The 21,375-nt window shown below is 38.3% G+C and overlaps 1 protein-coding gene across 1 annotated transcript in view; it reads left to right on the top strand.

Annotated features, from left to right (window-relative positions):
• LOC131057775 (alcohol dehydrogenase-like 6) overlaps nt 1–21,375 on the top strand; it is a 114,749-nt gene that overhangs the window by 36,765 nt on the left and 56,609 nt on the right. The gene's annotated exons all lie outside the window — the stretch shown is intronic.

Below are 21,375 nucleotides of genomic sequence, written 5' to 3' on the forward strand. Positions count from 1 at the left end.
AAGAGTGTCAACAGATGGATCACGGAGTGTGATCCGAAATGTTGATGCAAAAACAAATTCTACACTGTTGAGTCCACAGCATACACATGAATTACAATGGACTGAGGAAATCTAATCTCTCTGATGGATTGTTTTTTTTTTCAGTATTAAAGTGCAGGTAGCGCAGAATATTGGCCTATACATATAATATTTCAGTTCCTTTTCTGTTGAAGTTGTGTAATTGAAAAGCTGTGTTTTAATGGCGAGTTATTGAATCATTCCACAGTTTGTGGGTTTGAATGGAATATTCACAAGTTGCACTGTTTTGCTATTTGGGGAGTCAAAATGGCATGGTTGAACTACCAAAATTGCTCTAAAGCAAGTAATTGTGATACTTACTAAATGGCCATATCTACATGGTTTTTGGCTAAGTTACCGATTCAGGTATTGGTACGGAATTGCGGAATGAGCAAAATATTTTTTCCTTGGGTACGGGTGTGTCCACACACACACACACACACACACACACATATATATATATATATGTTCAAACATCAAAATTATAAAATATAAAATATCACTACCATTATTACAATGATACATTCCATACACTGTAACTTTTCCATACATAAATGATAAATCCACTTGCCAATGAATATTCATATATAATAAATGTGATATCATATTCATAATTTGCAAAAATGATGATATTCAACTTTCAAGTCTCAAAATGTCACGACACAATGAAAAATCAAATTACAAGCCATATGGCCTATGGGATTTAATCTCCATATTCATCTTCATCTGAAGCATCAAGCCCAAGCCCAAGGTCATCATTTGGTTCAAATTTAGCATCATTTGAACCACAATCCATTGGAATGCCACTCCCACTAGCTATGCCTCTCGCAAGTTCCATAGCTGCCTCGTCTACAAAGACTTGGGCAAGCTGTGCAACTGTAGCATCTAAATCAGCATACTCAGGGGCTAGATCCCAATTCCTTGTTGCACCCGCATTATATTTAGGTTTCTTATGTGACAATAGATGAAGGTTGGACTGTATGTAGACCAAATCCTTTGCTTTCTTTGCACCCAAATGATTATGTTTGATTGAGTAGATGGAGTATTGTCGACGTGTATTTTGTACACTATCAAACACAGAATAAAATACCTAAGGGTACCTTATCCTCTCTTGAATAAAGCCTTTGAATGCTGAAGATATCGCGAAAAGGATCAATCAGGGTGACTTCAAGGTTCTTTGCTGTAGGATCTCTACATGTGGATAAGCTCTCTGTGGTATGATGTGATTTGCTGGAATCACAAGGGGACTTACACTTGATGACTGAACTTCTGATTAGATTTGAATATTGTTGGAACATAGGATTTTACTGCCTTAGATTTAAAAAAAAAAGGAAAAAAGACGAGGGTGAGAAAAGGATCTAATCCTAACACTAAGAATGTAAGAGCAATGAATGATCTTTGATGAAATTCTAACTAAGTCTTGTTTTGACATCCCAGGACCATCTCCACAAGGTTAGTGCGATCTTCGAAGGAAAGCTTTATGATGTTCAAATCTTCACTGCAGGCATAGACACCATCAGGCTGATGCATATCAATGAAGAAGCGACAATTGAAGTTAAGCTTAAGCTAAATGATTCCAGTTGACTACACAAGGCAAGTCTACAATCAACAAACTGCTAGTAGTATGGATATACGAATTTCACCATCAATCAAGCACATTTCTTCCACTCATCTAATAACACGAAATCAAATATGAGAAGTATAGAGACCATGCAAACTGTGGAATTGACCCATAAATTTCACCATTTCTTCAATGAAGTTACAAGTCTCTTACAACAACATCTTGGCAACAATCTTTGCCTTCTCTCTCTACTCTACTCTAATTGCTATTCTAATCACCTTCTAACTACTCTCTATTCACTAACTCCTTTCTAACTGCTTTTTACTATCCTTTACAAATGAAGAGCCGGGGCTTATATAGTGCCCTCAATACAATTCGATGGCTTAGATCAATTCGAGATCAATGGCCAAGATTTTACAATGAAAACCCTAATTAGGGTTTGCTACAACCATTACATAACATTTAATGCTTGACTAATGAAATAATTGTATTGCTTGGACACATGTCCTCTTTGGAAAAATCGACCAATGGATAGTCGGGGTAGGTACATCGGAGTTTGTGCCATCTCCCATGAGATAGGTACATTGAATCTGGACATGCTGAGGTGGACCAATCCGACTGGAGGAGTGATGATTGGGATGCCACCTCATTTGACACTTGGTTGATACTTAATTTGGTAATGTTGAGAAGTTAGCTTTAATTAACTCTTCTAGAACTATCTGCTTCTTCAACGAACCCTTGCTCTGACTTCTTGTGTCCTTGATGTGCAGGATGATGATGTACCTCGTCTTGGAATACTGGACTGGAAGAGGTTGCCCTTATCCTGATGATGCTGGATCGAAGAAGGTCGTCCTTGTCGATGCTAGACTGGAGGAGGTCGCCCTTATCCTTGCTTGATCTTCTTGGAGGAGACCGTCCTTGATCTGGCTTGATTTTCCAACTCCGGGATCTCCATTTGATGCCTACACAAAATATTAAAGTTAGTCTTTTGAGCATCAAACCTCAAAGCATGAAATTTAAGACCTTTCAAAGGTAAAACTTAAGATATTAATTTGAAAAAAGTCATGATAAATCAAGAACTATACATTTTCAAATTAATAATGAATGGAATTTGGATCTTCAAGACTTAGACTTTACAAAATTGCAATGGGATCATGATAAGTCTTGAATGAGATCTTCAAAAAAGTAATTCTTCATACCTTCCCTTGAGTATTAAACTCTAAGAAATGATGCAAAAATAGATGAATTTCGCTAGGCAAAGTGTAGATCATAGCCTCCTCTTGGATGAATCACGCCTCCTCTAGCTTCAAAAGAATTTCACCTTCCACTAGCTTCTTCAAAATCTGGAAATTCGCCTTCAAATACCTTCAAAACATCTGGAAATTATCCTCCAATCTAGCAAGAAATTCGCCTCTCCAATAGCCTTCAAGATGAATTTCGCCCTTAAAAGGATGATTGAATGATTTGAATTGTGAAAAAACACCTCCAATATATAGAGCGCTCACCCCTTTGCTTCCTCTAGGCCGACTTGGCAAAAAGGAGGTTAAAAAATAAATAAAATCTCAAAAAGGAGAGGCCGACTTGATAAAATAATAAAAATAAGCCTTCAAGCGCTCCATTTTTAACTCTAATTTCACAAAAAATTAATTTTAAATGCCTTTATAATAAGAATTCGATTTTTTTGAGGCTCAAAATTAATTTATTAAATGCCACCATGTTCTTTATTAAATGCCAATTTAATCAATTCTTTCAAATATTTCGAAGTTGGTAATTTTGGCATCTAAAGCGATTTGGAGGATGTTAATGCCCAATTACGGTAAAAAAATACTGAATGCCACTAACTTCGCCCTGGTCCCTTGGAGAGGGACAGGGGCGAACTTGCAACTTTGCTCTTGCATTCCTCATTTTCTTGTCTAAAACTTCATATAGGCATCTAAATGGCATTTTTAACTGGATTTTTTGAGTTTGATTTCACTTGATCTCTAAGAGGAAGGTGCCTTTAAGACTTTTTCGCCCTGGACCCTTGGAGAGGGACAGGAGCGATTTTCCACTTTTGGTCTTAATCCTTCTCCTTTTATTTGTCAATTCTCGTTGTGGGGTAAGCAATGATCCCCTTCGTCCATTCAATGCATGCTCAACTTGCTTTTGCAAGGCAAAATTGATTTTCTAAAGATTTTCGCCCTGGTCCTTGTTGTGACGTTTTCACACATCGCCCCATTGCAAATGGGGACCCATGTTTTTTTTGCTTTTTAGGTTTTTTTTTTTTTTTGTCTTCTAGGGTTTTGTTAGTTAAGCCTTTGCATTTTGAGTGTTGTCGAGGAGATCAATAGGATAGCAAGTCCGGCTTGAGTGAAGTCCTGATCCTGAAATTTGGCTAAGTCTGAAAGTCCTGATCCTGAAATTTGGCTAAGTCTGGAATGTCCTGATCCTGAAATTTGACTAAGTCTAGAAACTGAAAAACCTCAAAAAACTAGATTTTGCAATATAACTCCTGGAGGTCTGAAACCACTCTCAAACATCCTGAAAGTATATATGGAATATAACTTAAAGTATAAGCACTTATACTTAAATGTTATATTCCATTAAAATTGTCCTGATAGAGAGTTCGAAAAGTCAAATTTCGCTCCTGACCTTCACTGAGGGTCTAGAGCGAAAACCGCTCATGTCCCTCTCCAAGGGTCCAAGGCGAATCGCTCCTGTCCCTCACCAAGGGACCAGAGCGATTTTATTCATATGCACATTTTTAGACCTTGTTTGGACTCGAACTTTTATTCATGGCGTGTAAAGAGGTGATATTTTCCTCAGCGAAGGAAATTTGAAGTGAAAAGTAAAAAGATTTGGCCCTGAGAGCAAAAATCACTCCTGTCCCTCACTGAAGGACCGGAGCTTGAAATCCAAAATTGCCTTGTCCTTGAAAGATTTGAACGATTTCGCGATTTGAGAAGAACGAGGGGGGTACATTTTACTCATTGAATATAATTTGGTTGCACCTCGAAGGAGAAAATTGGCCCTAGAAGTAAAATCGCTCCTGTCCCTCTCCCAGGGACCAGAGCGAAGTTATTAACAAGTTGATATTTTTGCCATGCCTAGACGCCAATATCCTCCAAATTGCATTAAATGCTAGATTCGCTAAAAAAAAAAAACTTGAAATATTTAATTAAGATGGCATTTAACAATAACGCATGGGCATTTAATTAATTAATTTAGCCTTTTAAAAAATCGAAATTATTAATTACAAAGGCATTTAAATTAATTAATTATTAAATTAAATAAAAAGAAAGAGCGCTTGGGGTATTATTTAATGTTTTTATAAAGTCGGCCTCCTTTTTATTTAAAATTTTGTTTATTATTTGCCTTATTTGCAAGGTCGGCCTCATGGGTAAGTGGAAGGTGAGCGCTCTATATATTGGAGGTGTTTTTTTTAATTCAAATCATTCATTCATCCATTATTCCAAGTGCGATTTGGAGAAGAACAACAAGGTGCGAAATTCATCTTGAAGGCTATTGGAGAGGCATATTTCTTGCTAGTTTGGAGGATAATTTCCAGATTTTTGAAGACATTTGAAGGCGAATTTCCAGATTTTTGAAGAGGAAGGTGGAGTTCTTTTCCAAGCTAAAGGAGGTGCATTTTATCCAAGGGAGGTCTTGATCTACATTTTGCCTAGCAAATTCTCCTATTTTTGCATCTTTTTTTAGAATTAATTCTCAAGTGGCTTAGTAAATTTAGGAAATGATAATTCAAAGATTTATCATGAGGTTTCCTAATTTAAAACTTAAATCCTCTTTCTAGTCTATATTTCCACGTTGCAAAATATATTACTAATTTTGGAATGTTGTGTAGGTATCAAGATGGCGACTCCAAGCTCGAAGGATCTGCAAGTCGGAAGGTTCTCCTCAAGGAAAATCAAGCCAGATCAAGGACGGTCTCCTCAAGGACGATCAAGCAAGGACAAGGGCGGCCTCTTCCAATCCAGCATTCCAAGGCGAGGTACATCATCATCCTGCAAATCAAGGACACAAGAAGTTAGAACAAGGGTTCGTTGAGGAAGCAAATAGTTCCAGATGAATTAATTAAAGCTAGCTTCTCAACAACATTAAGTTGAATATCTACCAAATTACAAGTGTCAGACAAGGTGGCATCCCAGTCATCGCTCATCCAGTCAGTGTGGTCCACCTCCGCATGTCCAGATTCAATGTACCTAACTCATGGAAGGTAGCACAAACTCCGATGTACCTACCCCAGCTATCCATTGGTGGAATTTTCTAGAGTGGACATGTGTCCAAGCAATACAATTTTATCATTGGTTAAGCATTAAATGTTATGTAATGGTTGTAACAAACCCTAATTAGGGTTTTCATTGTTGAATCTTGGCCATTGATCTCGAATTGATCTAAGCCGTCGAATTGTATTGAGGGCACTATATAAGCCTTGACATTTCATTTTGTAAAGGGAATATTTAGAAAGAGTTAGAATATAGTTAGAAGCAGTTAGAAGTATTAGAATAGCAATTAGAGTAGAGTAGAGAGAGAAGGCAAAGATTGTTGCCAAGATGTTGTTGTAAAAGACTTGTAACTTCATTGAAGAAATGGTGAAATTTATGGGTCGATTCGACAATTTGCATGGTCTTTATACTTCTCATATTTGATTTCATGTTATTAGATGAGTGGAAGAAATATGCTTGATTGATGGTGAAATTCGTATATCCATACTACTAGCAGTTTGTTGATTGCAGACTTGCCTTGTGTAGTCAACTGGAATCGTTCAGCTTAAGCTCAATTTCAATTTGTCGCTTCTTCATTGATATGCATCAACTTGATGGTGTCTATGCCTGCAGTGATGATTTGAACATCATAAAGCTTTCCTTCGAAGATCGCACTAGCCTTGTGGAGATGGTCCTGCGATGTCAAAACAAGACCTAGTTAGAGTTTCATCAAAGATCAATCATTGCTCCTACATTCTTAGTATTAGGATTAGATCCTCTCTTCGCCCTCATCTTTTTTCCATTTTTCAAATCTAAGGCAATAAGATCCTGTGTTCCAGCAATATTCAAAGGCAAATCAGAAGTTCAATCATCAAATGTAAGTCCCCTTGTGATTCCAGCAAATCACATCATACCACAGAGAGCTTATCCACACGTAGAGATCCTACATACAAGAACCTTGAAGTTTCTCCGATTGATCCTTTTCGCGATATCTTCAGCATTCGGAAACTTTATTCAAGAGAGGATAAGGTACCCTTGGGTATTTTATTCTGTGTTAGGCTATGTACAAAAAACACATCAACAGAATTGGCGCTAGAAGGAGGGCCTGAACAGTTGGACTTCAAAATTTTATCAAGGTACCCTCCTCCACGCTCGACAGAATTGAAGCAAAAGAAAGGTGAGCGAACACGAACTCTTGAATCCAAGGAAGATCAGTGGAAAGCTTTTTCTCAAACACTCGACGGAAGGTGATCGTTGGGTCGTCAGTTGGACTTACGCAAGAAGGAATCAAGCTGGAACCAGTTGAACGTTCAAGTTGAATCCGAGATATTCAAGATCTGTCTTATTCCAGAAAATCCAAAAAAAGTGAAAAATAGAAAATCCAAAAAAAAGTGAAAAATAGAAAATAAAAAAAAAAAAGTGAAAAATCAAAAAATCAAAAAAAAGAAAAGATTTCTCAATGGAGCGACAACAGTTTCACGAAGAGCAACAAGTTTATTTTCCTGAACTTTGGTGGAGATTAGATACACAACTTTATCCACAAAGATTGTCCAAGTTTGCAAGACAAGGGCAGTGTCGAGTCCACGAGACAGAGGAACATGATGAAATGCATTGCTTGAAGTACTTATCAAGGATGGAATCGGTAGCGCAGGGAAAAATCTTCTTTTGGGATGTCCCTAGGCCAGAAACAGAAGAAGGCAACTTCAGTGTCCCAGAGAGCAAAGATCCTCTTCTAAGCTTCATGTGGATGATCGAGAGTCAGCGCATTTTGAATGGCGAAATGCGTCTTGAGAACATATTGCTACCATTGTGGTGTAGAATTCACAACTCACCTCACTCTGAATTTACTTGCTCAGTATGTGAAATGGCTATCAATCAAGTCAGAAACCAGTTTGGAATGCCAACTTTGTCCGAGGAAGAGTGTATCATGAACAAATCTTGGGGTGCACATCTCGCAGCCGAATTCAAAAGAACCTATGAACAGGACATTGCTCCAACATCTGAATGTGAGAAGGATCAATTGTACGTTGATGATACCAATGCACTTGAGGAACAATGTATTACAGTGGATAGCTCGCCATGCCTTGCACCTGAAAAAGAATACCATGAAACAAAAGTTGAAGAATCAGTTGAGAATACTCAAACAATAATAAAGGAAGATCTAGGAGTTGAACAAGCAATTAAAGAAGACGACTCATCCCTTGAAGAATTCTCGTTTATGCTACAAAAGGAGATCCTTGAGATTGAATTGCAAGAAGTCTCAAATGGCCTCATTGAAGAAGACAATCAAGTTGAGATGTTGAACAAAGAGATGCAAATCGTCATAAGTGAGACCAGATATGAAGAACAATTCAAAGGGGCGCTTGAAGATTTCATTACCATTATGTTATTTGAGGAAGCATTGAAGGATCTTGTAGAGGAAAAACAAGTGGAATCACTGCCAAATTTTTTTCTAGATAAGCAAGTTACTGTGAGTGATATGATCCATCATCAGCTTCGACCTCCTGAGACTAAGCTTGAAGAAGACGAGACATCACCTGAGATTACATTTGATCAACTAGAGGAGATGTTTGAAGCTCAATCTATCAAGGAGACTCTCATTTTTGAGGATATGCTTACAATATTTCATGAAGATGCTTGGTTTATGCAAGATATCTCAGTGAAAGCAAAGAATCTTGAGCTATTCAAAGGGGCGCTGAGCTTGTTTCAAGAGGAACTTCCTAATCTAGATCAACATGTTGTGGATGCTCGTGGAATAGTTCATCATTAATGGCGACCTCCTGAAGCAGCTGGTGACCTCGCTTTCGACAATACAATTTCGTATGAGCCTGAAATATGCCAGGTTGTCTCTTTCCTTAATCCTAGCTTTGAAAGTTATTATGATTTTGATTATGGGGATTTTGGGAAAACAACTTGCATCTGGATTGATCATGGTCCTAACGAATTACCTCAGTTGATCATTTTGAGTGAAAACTTGCTTGAGTATGAGAGATGCATGGTGAGAGTTTGCCTTTCTGTATTTAAGGATGAATTTGCCCGATTGAGAACCATCACGTTTGCCATGCTCCTGTTGCACAACTTGAGAAATCATGTAAAGTCATGTATATATTTTGCTTCTTTGAGTCGTGTCGAGTCTAGGACTCTTGTATATAGGTTTAGAGTAGGTTTTCTTTTCATGTTTTAGATTAGAGGTCTTTTGAGCCTTGTTCTTAATTTGCCTTGAGTCATTTGACTCATGATCTAGTGTGGCTCAGGTAGTTTAGTTGTTTGCTTTCTTTAGACAGTTTGCTTTTGGTGTGCGTTTTAGTTTAGTTTGTTTTGAGTCGGTTTGCTTTAGTTTAGGTGTCTTGAGTGGGAGCCTCCATTTTGTGAGAAAGGCGTTTGTGTTGTTGCCCGCACACTGGCAATATCCTGGGTCTTATGTTAGACTCATTTCTTAGATGTCTATTCATGAAGTGCTTGGAATCCGAGGTTGTTCCTCTTTAGCTTTATCATCTGATCAGGACCTGTATTTGACTTGGAAGGGAATCATTTTCTGTGTCTTGATGCCGACATCTATTGATTACTATATCTTCACACATTAATAGACTCCGAGTCATTATGGTTTTCAGGCAAAGCTGTGATTGGTGAAAAATCTAAAATCTGGCTTCAGCGCCACCGCAATCCTCAAACCCTAGTAAGCTTTACTGCTTACGAGCCAAAGGAATTGACGGAGTGAAAAAGCAATATCAAAAGAAAAAAAAAAAAAAAATGAAATAAAGTGAAATATCAAAATTGGCTAAGGGGAATATACGAGTAACTCCATCGGGGCTATAGACGCCTGGCTGGCAATGGAGCAATGTTCGTGAGCTTGCGGCGATAACCTCGTCGAGACTATGGACGTCTGACTGGCAGCGAGGCTCTATCCAGGATGCTTTTGAAGTTCAGATAAACTACGTAGCTAATCACAGGGGAACCTGAAGGTTATAATTGTCTTGTCAAGAGGAATGAATACACTTGCACACACCTGGGTAATCAAAGACTAAGTGTCTAGATGTGGTCAAGGATTTTCCTTCCACTTTGAGTACATTTTCTAATCCCCTGATGAGCTAGGTTGAATTTTCCGGAGGTTCTAGGTGTCGATCGAGTCTTTATCTCTGAAATGTTTTAGGAACATTTATTCAAGGTGGCGCTAGATGTTGTGACGTTTTCACACATCGCCCCATTGCAAATGGGGACCCATGTTTTTTTTGCTTTTTAGGGTTTTTTTTTTTGTCTTCTAGGGTTTTGTTAGTTAAGCCTTTGCATTTTGAGTGTTGTCGGGGAGATCAATAGGATAGCAAGTCCGGCTTGAGTGAAGTCCTGATCCTGAAATTTGGCTAAGTCTGAAAGTCCTGATCCTGAAATTTGGCTAAGTCTGGAATGTCCTGATCCTGAAATTTGACTAAGTCTGGAAATTGAAAAACCTCAAAAAACTAGATTTTGCAATATAACTCCTGGAGGTCTGAAACCACTCTCAAACATCCTGAAAGTATATATGGAATATAACTTAAAGTATAAGCACTTATACTTAAATGTTATATTCCATTAAAATTGTCCTGATAGAGAGTTCGAAAAGTCAAATTTCGCTCCTGACCTTCACTGAGGGTCCAGAGCGAAAACCGCTCATGTCCCTCTCCAAGGGTCCAAGGCGAATCGCTCCTGTCCCTCACCAAGGGACCAGAGCGATTTTATTCATATGCACATTTTTAGACCTTGTTTGGACTCGAACTTTTATTCATGGCGTGTAAAGAGGTGATATTTTCCTCAGTGAAGGAAATTTGAAGTGAAAAGTAAAAAGATTTGGCCCTGAGAGCAAAAATCGCTCCTGTCCCTCACTGAAGGACCGGAGCTTGAAATCCAAAATTGCCTTGTCCTTGAAAGATTTGAACGATTTCGCGATTTGAGAAGAACGAGGGGGGTACATTTTACTCATTGAATATAATTTGGTTGCACCTCGAAGGAGAAAATTGGCCCTAGAATTAAAATCGCTCCTGTCCCTCTCCCAGGGACCAGAGCGAAGTTATTAACAAGTTGATATTTTTGCCATGCCTAGACGCCAATATCCTCCAAATTGCATTAAATGCTAGATTCGCTAAAAAAAAAAAAAACTTGAAATATTTAATTAAGATGGCATTTAACAATAACGCATGGGCATTTAATTAATTAATTTAGCCTTTTAAAAAATCGAAATTATTAATTACAAAGGCATTTAAATTAATTAATTATTAAATTAAATAAAAAGAAAGAGCGCTTGGGGTATTATTTAATGTTTTTATAAAGTCGGCCTCCTTTTTATTTAAAATTTTGTTTATTATTTGCCTTATTTGCAAGGTCGGCCTCATGGGTAAGTGGAAGGTGAGCGCTCTATATATTGGAGGTGTTTTTTTTAATTCAAATCATTCATTCATCCATTATTCCAAGTGCGATTTGGAGAAGAACAACAAGGTGCGAAATTCATCTTGAAGGCTATTGGAGAGGCATATTTCTTGCTAGTTTGGAGGATAATTTCCAGATTTTTGAAGACATTTGAAGGCGAATTTCCAGATTTTTGAAGAGGAAGGTGGAGTTCTTTTCCAAGCTAAAGGAGGTGCATTTTATCCAAGGGAGGTCTTGATCTACATTTTGCCTAGCAAATTCTCCTATTTTTGCATCTTTTTTTAGAATTAATTCTCAAGTGGCTTAGTAAATTTAGGAAATGATAATTCAAAGATTTATCTTGAGGTTTCCTAATTTAAAACTTAAATCCTCTTTCTAGTCTATATTTCCACGTTGCAAAATATATTACTAATTTTGAAATGTTGTGTAGGTATCAAGATGGCGACTCCAAGCTCGAAGGATCTGCAAGTCGGAAGGTTCTCCTCAAGGAAAATCAAGCCAGATCAAGGACGGTCTCCTCAAGGACGATCAAGCAAGGACAAGGGCGGCCTCTTCCAATCCAGCATTCCAAGGCGAGGTACATCATCATCCTGCAAATCAAGGACACAAGAAGTTAGAACAAGGGTTCGTTGAGGAAGCAAATAGTTCCAGATGAATTAATTAAAGCTAGCTTCTCAACAACATTAAGTTGAATATCTACCAAATTACAAGTGTCAGACAAGGTGGCATCCCAGTCATCGCTCATCCAGTCAGTGTGGTCCACCTCCGCATGTCCAGATTCAATGTACCTAACTCATGGAAGGTAGCACAAACTCCGATGTACCTACCCCAGCTATCCATTGGTGGAATTTTCTAGAGAGGACATGTGTCCAAGCAATACAATTTTATCATTGGTTAAGCATTAAATGTTATGTAATGGTTGTAACAAACCCTAATTAGGGTTTTCATTGTTGAATCTTGGCCATTGATCTTGAATTGATCTAAGCCGTCGAATTGTATTGAGGGCACTATAGAAGCCCTGACATTTCATTTTGTAAAGGGAATATTTAGAAAGAGTTAGAATATAGTTAGAAGCAGTTAGAAGTATTAGAATAGCAATTAGAGTAGAGTAGAGAGAGAAGGCAAAGATTGTTGCCAAGATGTTGTTGTAAAAGACTTGTAACTTCATTGAAGAAATGGTGAAATTTATGGGTCGATTCGACAATTTGCATGGTCTTTATACTTCTCATATTTGATTTCATGTTATTAGATGAGTGGAAGAAATATGCTTGATTGATGGTGAAATTCGTATATCCATACTACTAGCAGTTTGTTGATTGCAGACTTGCCTTGTGTAGTCAACTGGAATCGTTCAGCTTAAGCTCAATTTCAATTTGTCGCTTCTTCATTGATATGCATCAACTTGATGGTGTCTATGCCTGCAGTGATGATTTGAACATCATAAAGCTTTCCTTCGAAGATCGCACTAGCCTTGTGGAGATGGTCCTGCGATGTCAAAACAAGACCTAGTTAGAGTTTCATCAGAGATCAATCATTGCTCCTACATTCTTATTATTAGGATTAGATCCTCTCTTCGCCCTCATCTTTTTTCCATTTTTCAAATCTAAGGCAGTAAGATCCTGTGTTCCAGCAATATTCAAAGGCAAATCAGAAGTTAAATCATCAAATGTAAGTCCCCTTGTGATTCCAGCAAATCACATCATACCACAGAGAGCTTATCCACACGTAGAGATCCTACATACAAGAACCTTGAAGTTTCTCCGATTGATCTTTTTCGCGATATCTTCAGCATTCGGAAACTTTATTCAAGAGAGGATAAGGTACCCTTGGGTATTTTATTCTGTGTTAGGCTGTGTACAAAAAACACATCAACAGTCCTCCAGTGAAGGATAGGAGCACCTTTTGCATTTCAGGCTAGGATTATCAAATTTTAAAAGTCAAGTCTTTGTTCACCATGTTTTAGAAGACATTTCTCATCTTGCACAACCTTGCCTTAGCGTAATCTTGGAGGGAAATTGTTGATTTTGTAAAAATCGCTCTGGACCTTTGGTGAGGGAGAGGAGCGCTTTTGAGTCCTTGTGCAAATTCTTGATCGCTTCAATCTTCAAATTACCCTCAAGGCGTAGAACATCACACTTCACTCCCTCTTGAGTCTTGGAAACGAAAATATCATCTCAAAATGTAAGGTAAATGGGCATACTTGGAAATTTCGCCTTGGACCCTTGGAGAGGGACAGGAGCGATTTTCCTTATTATCATCAAAATTTGTGGTCCTTGCATCTCAATTCCACCTCAAGGTATTTTAAACATCATTTCAAACTTGTGCCTTGGCTTAGATTTGTCCAAACTTGGCGAGAAGTGCTGGATATTAGGTTTTTCGCCCTGGTCCTTCAGTGAGGGACAGGAGCGATTTTGTAATTTCAAGCTTATCCGTCCTTTGCTAGCCCTCCAAATTATCTTCAACGGGCAAAACACACCTTCTTCCATTCATTTCAATCACAAAACTTGTTTTGTCCTTGCAAGAAAATTGCACTTTTAGAAAATCGCTCTGGACCTTCAGTGAGGGACAGGGGCGAAATTATCTTTCTTGCCCAAAATTCAACAATTTTCAAACTTTCAAACTTTCAAATGCATCCAGTAACGTCCAATCTTCTCTCCGGGAAACCCTGCACAAAACAAGTTAGCCAAAATTAGCGAGAAATAAACTTGAACAACATTTTCGCCCTGGACCTTCAGCAAGGGACAGGAGCGAAATTCGCTCTGGACCTCCTGAGAGGGTTAGGAGCGAAATTAGCTCTGGATCCTCAGCAAGGGTCAGGAGCGAAATTTGACTTTTTGAACTCTCCGTCAGGATAATTTTATGGAATATAACATTTAAGTATAAGAAAGATATTCCATATATACTTTCAGGATGTTTGAGAGTGGTTTCAGACCTCCAGGAGTTATATTGCAAAATCAAGTTTTTGGAGGTTTTTCAGTTTCCAGACTTAGTCAAATTTCAGGATCAGGACATTCCAGACTTAGCCAATTTTCAGGATTAGGACTTTCAGACTTAGCCAAATTTCAGGATCAGGACATCACTCAAGCCAGACTTGCTATCTAGGTGATCCCCTTGGCGACACTCAAAATGCAAAGGCTAACTGACAAAACCCTAAAAGACCTAGAAAACAAACCCTAGAAAGCAAAGAAGCAGGGGTCCCCATTTGCAATGGGGCGATGTGTGAAAATGTCACAACAAGTATGTACTCCAATTCTACTCAGCTGAAGAACTTGCAACCTGATAAAAGTTAAAACATAATTAGAAATTTCTAAATTATAAAATAAAAATATTTTAATATGATAGCATCGAATGGAATTGGAGAACTATAAAAATAAAAAATAAAAAGATACATAGTATAAAAATGATATAATTGTGCCTGTCTTTTTGTCTCGGGTATGTGCACAAGACCAGTAACAAACTGTCTCACAAGCAATATTTTGTAAATTTCATGAATACAAGTAGCTAGGTCTAAAGGCTACATCAACACCTTCTCACTGGCTAAAACAAATACCAATAAGCAGACGTAATCAAGATTTCAAAGGAGTAATAACTACTTGATTGTTAATGTTCAAGTAGACTACATGGAGATAAGGGATATAGTTGATTCCAGATGTAAAATGATGCACACATCTTTACATGCAGTAGCTTGTTATTTGTAGCCTAAGCTACTTCGAAATGATAGACAAAATGATTATTAAGTCATAGAAAGGCTTTTAGAAACCATTGAGAGGTTTCAACCATATCCGATAGTTGTAAGTCTACTTAGACACCGATGTTTGAAATACTTGTCATGAGTTGACATACTTGGGTATAGATGGTGAATGAACCATGGAGCACAAACTCTTGAAATACAAGGCTTTGCTATTTGAATATTGGGTCCAAAGCACAAGTTCATAAACTTGTGAGTGGAATTGGAGTGGCTGAAACCACATTTGTTCCAGAAAGAGGAAAAAGTTGCTGTTTGAAAAGTAGAGAGATTTTTTGTACAGGTGCATTAATTTGCAATTGTTATGAACAAATTATAAAAAGACTTTACATCTTTTTAACAACTACAACAAGTTTCAGAATGCACAGTAGTTGTAGATGGGCTTGACATTTTGGATGGTGAATTGAGTAGTACATCTAGTGATGATGATATATCATCTCAACCAAGTGCTCTTGATGACTTGAGAATTTTTTTTAAGTTTTAGAGTTTTGACTCTTGATTGTCACTTTTTGATCAATAAATTATTTTTGCAATCATGAGTTCATATGTTTCTTATAGTTTAACTTTATAATTTTATCATGGTGTATAACTGTAGTCTGTGGCATTTTTTTATATAGCAATATTGTATTTTGACAATTTTTGTGGATTTATTAGTTATATTTAAAAAAACTCAAATTTTTATTAGATGAATTTAATCATGATTTTGTTTTAAAATATTTTCCTTGCTGAACTTAATTCAAATTTTATCATTGCTAAACATGAATCATGTGACATACGGTGATACATGTGCATGAAAGCAGGGATACGATGAAGGGCTCTAAATTCTTATCCTTCATTCTTGAAGAGCTGCTGTTACAAACCACTGAAAGCACTGTTTTTTCCATTTTAGGAGTCTGAATATCGTGCTGATTAGAGAGATGCTGCTAGGCACACTTTCTCATGCTGATAGACACTAAAAAACAGACCCTAGCTTGCTGAGGTGCTCTTTTCAGCGCTCCTTAATTTAGTCTTCCTTACATGCACCTAGGTACACCTATCGCTCATATTTGTTACTTAAGAGAACACTTCTGACACTCAAGTTCGTTCACATGCTGTTTCTGCCACTTAACCTGTCATAACAGACCCAGGAGTGCTTTTAGACTGATTTAGCCACTCAAAAGTTGTCCAACACTGCTCAAGCTTGCCATTTGGTCACCTACTTCCTCTTCACTCATGCCAAATAAGTGTTCAATCTCACCCTTGGCATGCTTTCTACTCACCTCTGCCACTTGACTGATGACTTAACTGGTCCAAGTGTGCTTTTACACATATCTGCCACTAACACCTGTCAATTATCGCATCCAGGCATGCTTTAGTCATTCATGCCACTTAAGACTGTCATCAAACCCGCAGGTGTGTGTGTTGGTCATGTCTGCCACTTAAAACACCTTTCCTGAGTTCCTCATGTTTGGTGTGCTTTTAGTGCACTTGTGTCACTCCACCTTGTCCTTTCCTTCAGCAAAGCATGCTTTTAGGTTCCTTTTGCAAGTTCAACTCTGATAGTGGCACCAATGTATTATTTGCAATGATGTTGTCACTTGAAATACCTTATATCTCCCAAGCATGCTCCAAAGCAGCTATTGGCACTTGAGTGTTGCCTTTCTTCATGTATAATGCATATCTATGCTGATTATGGCACTTGATCATCGGCTTTGTTAGTTGAGCTTCATGGTTTATCCCTTCTATTCTCCAATGCTCAGACAAACAATCTTCCATTGGACAGGCTTACTTGGTTTCCTGCGCATACATAGGCTGACAGACATGCAATACAAACATTGAAATGATGCACTTAGCCCAAAGCGAGACAAGCAATCAAACAAACAAACATTTCTGCCATCCTTAGTCTGTGACAATTTGACAGACAAATATGAAAAAATATGCACAAAGGATTTGACACTTATTGCAACACATTAGTCATCTGGACAAACATTTACTATGTTCTAAAACTAATGTTAGCTTATAGAAATCACATAATGTGTCATGCCCCCTCTTTGAAACTAGAGACTTGACCCAATACCCAAAGGACTTGCATAATTTAAACGATTCAAGTGTATTATGCAGGTATGCTTAGTAAGTATTTTCCTTAGAAAGAAACAAACTAATCACCATCAAGCCTAAGATGTGCAATTCTGATTGCATGTTTATTCTGCGATTACCTGGCAAGCACACAGGTTAATATGCTGGCTGTAATGGTAGAGTTACAGGCCTGCGATCCTTTAGAATCTACATTAGCAACAAGACAGAAGTCCAAGCACAATATTGAATGAATTAAGGAATAGTAAGGATCATTAATTAATTTTGTGATTAATTTCCAGTGTTCCACGACCGTTGGGGACGGGGGGTGGGATGCTGGTGCTGATATAGTTATACATATACTTATAGTACTTGAAAAACTAGTTTTGAAATGATGTATAACAGTATAAGAATTACATTTCAAATGAAACTATAGGAAATTAGTAAAACTATAAAATAGCAAAATTTGAAATAATAAATCTAAATACAAAGATTTCTTGAATGCTAATTGCTAAATAAAATTGTCAAATTGGAGATTTCTATTATATTGAAAATACGAATATCTGATGTCATATGAGATATCACAAAGTCTATAAAGATGATTACATGATTCATCATTGCAACGAGTAGCAAATATAGATGCTAATAGCAATAGCATTACAAAAAACAAAATGCCAAAATATCAAAACTCAAAATGTAGCGAAGGGAGGCCTCTAATCATCTGCAAACTCCTCATCACTAGAATTGTTGGACTCCTCAAGGTCAAGATCCCTCAAGCTCACACCAACCAACCCTGCATCTAAAGTGGTAGGATCTTCCTCATCAATCTGTGAAGGCTCCTCTGGCTCTACATCCCATCGTGTCGCTGGACTCTCCTTGTACACAAGTTTCTTGCGGTCCATGAGATGCAAAGCACTGTGTACAACCACAAGCTTCTCTGCTCTCTTAGAGGTAAGTCTATTCCGCTTAAGAGAGTGGATGAAGCTATATGTAGACCAGTTCCTCTCAACAGTTGAAGAATTGGAAACTTGGGATAGCAGACCGATAGCTAGAGTGGTGGTCAAAGATTTCAGACCATGACAATTCCACCACAAAAGTGGGTCCTCTTGTGCCATAGTTTCTATATCTATCTTTGCCACATCTAAATAGCCTCTAAGAGTGCAAGTCTTCCTCACTTAGTGCGAATTATGCTAGCATCTCTAGAGTCATACATCTTCTCTATGCACCTAAAGAAACCTGCCTTCATCTCATCATCCTGAATTGGTGTCACTCTACCCAGTTTAGCCTTTTACCACTTAAGATTCAAGGCAAAGGCAGCCATATGCGAAGGAGTGTTCAACTTCTCCCATCTGCGCTGAATGATTGGCTGGATGTGCTCATTGTAGAATGCTAGAGAGGGCTCCTTCACTCGCATAGCAACCCTCATTTGGTCAAGCATAGAGTTGATGCACTCATACACCTCTCCAAGGTTAGGTGCATCCCCATACCCATATCTGATGACCTGGAATACTGGAGAGACAATGTATTTTGCATCAGTTCAAAACACATCACTCTTCACTATCTCCATCACCCTTCTCCCCTGCCCTGTCTTGGCCTCGGCCCACCTATTCCACTCATTAGTCATAACCATGAGTTGCAATGCCTCTTACAACTCGATCATTCTCTCCAAGAGAATGAAATAAGATGCATATCTGGTCTCAACTAGTTTTAAGAACTTCTTCGCTAAGGTCCTGAAGAGTGCATGTGAAGTGTGGTTGTTGCAGATAAAAATATGCACATCTCTTGCATCGCTAACCACTCCTCTAATTCATTCAATCTTCCCCATATCCTTGAGTGCATTGTTCATGGTATGCACACAACATTGGGTCCACTAAATATGTCTATAGGCTGCCTCAATGAGTTTCCCTGCTGCTCTACACACATGGGTTGCATTTGTCACTACTTGGACCACATTTTGTGGCCCAACCTCCTCAATAGCCTCCCTGAGGACCTGAAACTGAAAATCAACATCTTTGCGATGCCTTGTACAATCAATTGCTCTACGGAAGTATGGGCCCTCTGCATATGTGACCATGATGTTGATGAGTGGACGATGGCTAATGTCCGTCCACCCATCCATAACTATGCTGCACCTAGATGCCACCCAACATGACTTCATCTTCTCCATCAAAATATTGATCTTGGAATAGCTCTTATCTAAGATCGAGGTCCTCAATTTCGTCTCACTTGGTGGCACATATGATGGTCCCCCCTTCACCACCATAGACATCATCTCCTTATAATAAGGAGACCGTGCAACATGAAATGGGATGCCATTGGCAAAGAAGAACTTGCCAATGGACTCATCTATTTCATCCTTCAACTGCACATTAAACAAATCAGCTACGAGGTTACTTTACGATGTGTGCAACTTGCTTTTCCTTGTCCCCCTAGCCTCTCGTGATTGGGGCATGGCACTAGAAGTGGAAGTGGGTGAAGATCTAAACATCATTCCTCTCGTCTGTGAAGACTGCAATGCATGAGGAGAAGTATGTTGCATTTGTTGGCTCTGCTGAAGGGCTGCCTTAGCAAACAACGTAATAGGGACTGAAACATCTGTGTCATCTGGAATGCCCCAAAGCTTGTTCATCTCAATTCTGTACTCTATATTTTTAGTTTCCTTAAAAAACTTACAATGATCCACACCTTTTCCTGTCCAAAAAAGGAAGTGTGCATTCACTCTAGTGATGCTACCAAACCATTTAACCCCACAAATGTTGCATTTCCACTTCCTTGTTCCCCCACCTGCACGTGATGTGCCTTCTACTCTTGAAGCAAATTGACTTAGAGGAGATTTAGGATCATAAGCACCCCTAGCGTATGGTGCCAACAACTCTGAAGGGCACCCTGTACTAGCTAGTGCACTCACTATGGTACTAGATTGGGCTCTAGGATTAGCCCCTTGGTCACCCCCCTTATCCTCAAGTTCAAATTCTGAATCATTATTACTATGAGAATGGATTTCCATCTCATCCTCACTCATGTCATGGGAGCTCATTGTGATAGTGACACTGCATTTCACAAAAAAAAATAAAAATTCAGCCTAGTTTAACAAATTGAAATACAAATTTGAAATTTCAATTTTGAAAACAAAATTTACAATTTATAATTTTATATTATTTAAAATAAAAATAATAAAATTTGATGTTGAACCTTGAGGGAAAAATGATGAATGATTCATTCATCATTTTGCTCTCAAGATTCAACATCAAATCTGATTTCGAGATGAAAAAAAAAAAAAAAGTTTAAACAAACAAAGAACTGAAAATCAGAAAATAAAACAAACAAAAAACAAGAAAAAACCCTACCTTGTGCTTGAAAAATCTCTCCAAAATGTTGTAGAATCCTCTTGCTCTTCTACTTGCTCCTTCTCACTCCTCTCACACTTGCACTCACTCTTTTCACTCCTTAAATCAGACTTCTCCAAGTTTTTCCTCCTCTTCAGCTTGCTGGAAAAAAAAATCAGACTTTCAAAATTTGAGCGAAATCACCCAATATGGTGGTTTTGTTTTGTTTTGAGGGAAGGGGTGGGGCTCATGTCAAATTAGGGTTACCCCCCAACCCCCAAAAATAACAATTTTTTTTTCTAAATTAATTTTTTCATGCCTTTTTACGTTTGGGTGGGGCTGCCACCTGAGAAACACCTAGATGTCTCCCAAGGAGACGTGGAGAGGTGGAGACGTTTCCCAAGGAGACTTGGGGATGTCTCCACGTCTCCATGTCTCCTTGGGAGATGTGGAGACGTTTCCCCGTCTCCGGCGGAGCACCGGTGGTAGTGACGGGACAGCGGGAGACGTTACGTCCCCATTTCCCTGTCCCGGAAATGTCCACATATCGGAAACGCGGCTCAAAAGGGGGGAAAACGCATTTCTGTCGAACACTGTTAATTTCCAAGTGGTGCGATCACCTAATGAGTAGTTAAGGGCCAAGGGGCACCATTTTGCAAAGGGATACACGTGGGAAAAGACATACCTCTCCACCCAGTAAGAAGATATAAATACAGCCAACCTCCAAATGGGATCATCGAAGGAACAAAGCATTAAGTTATTGGCTGATCATATTGCTGGCAATCATTGTGGAAGCAGCAGATTGGTATGTTGTATATTATTTATGAACTGACTGTTTATTCACAGTAATTTTATATCTGAATTCTATTAGGAATTAGGAACAGATATACAGCCTGCTATATAAGCTGTTACATTTATTCTTATATACACTTATAACAGAAATAATAAGATTTATATTGTTAGTCATCTTTATATAACAATTATGCTTAACTTCAATTATTTACATATATATTCATAATACATGAGAGAATAGTA

This window comes from Cryptomeria japonica, chromosome 7 (assembly GCF_030272615.1).
Source record: "Cryptomeria japonica chromosome 7, Sugi_1.0, whole genome shotgun sequence".
Taxonomy (NCBI): domain Eukaryota; kingdom Viridiplantae; phylum Streptophyta; class Pinopsida; order Cupressales; family Cupressaceae; genus Cryptomeria; species Cryptomeria japonica.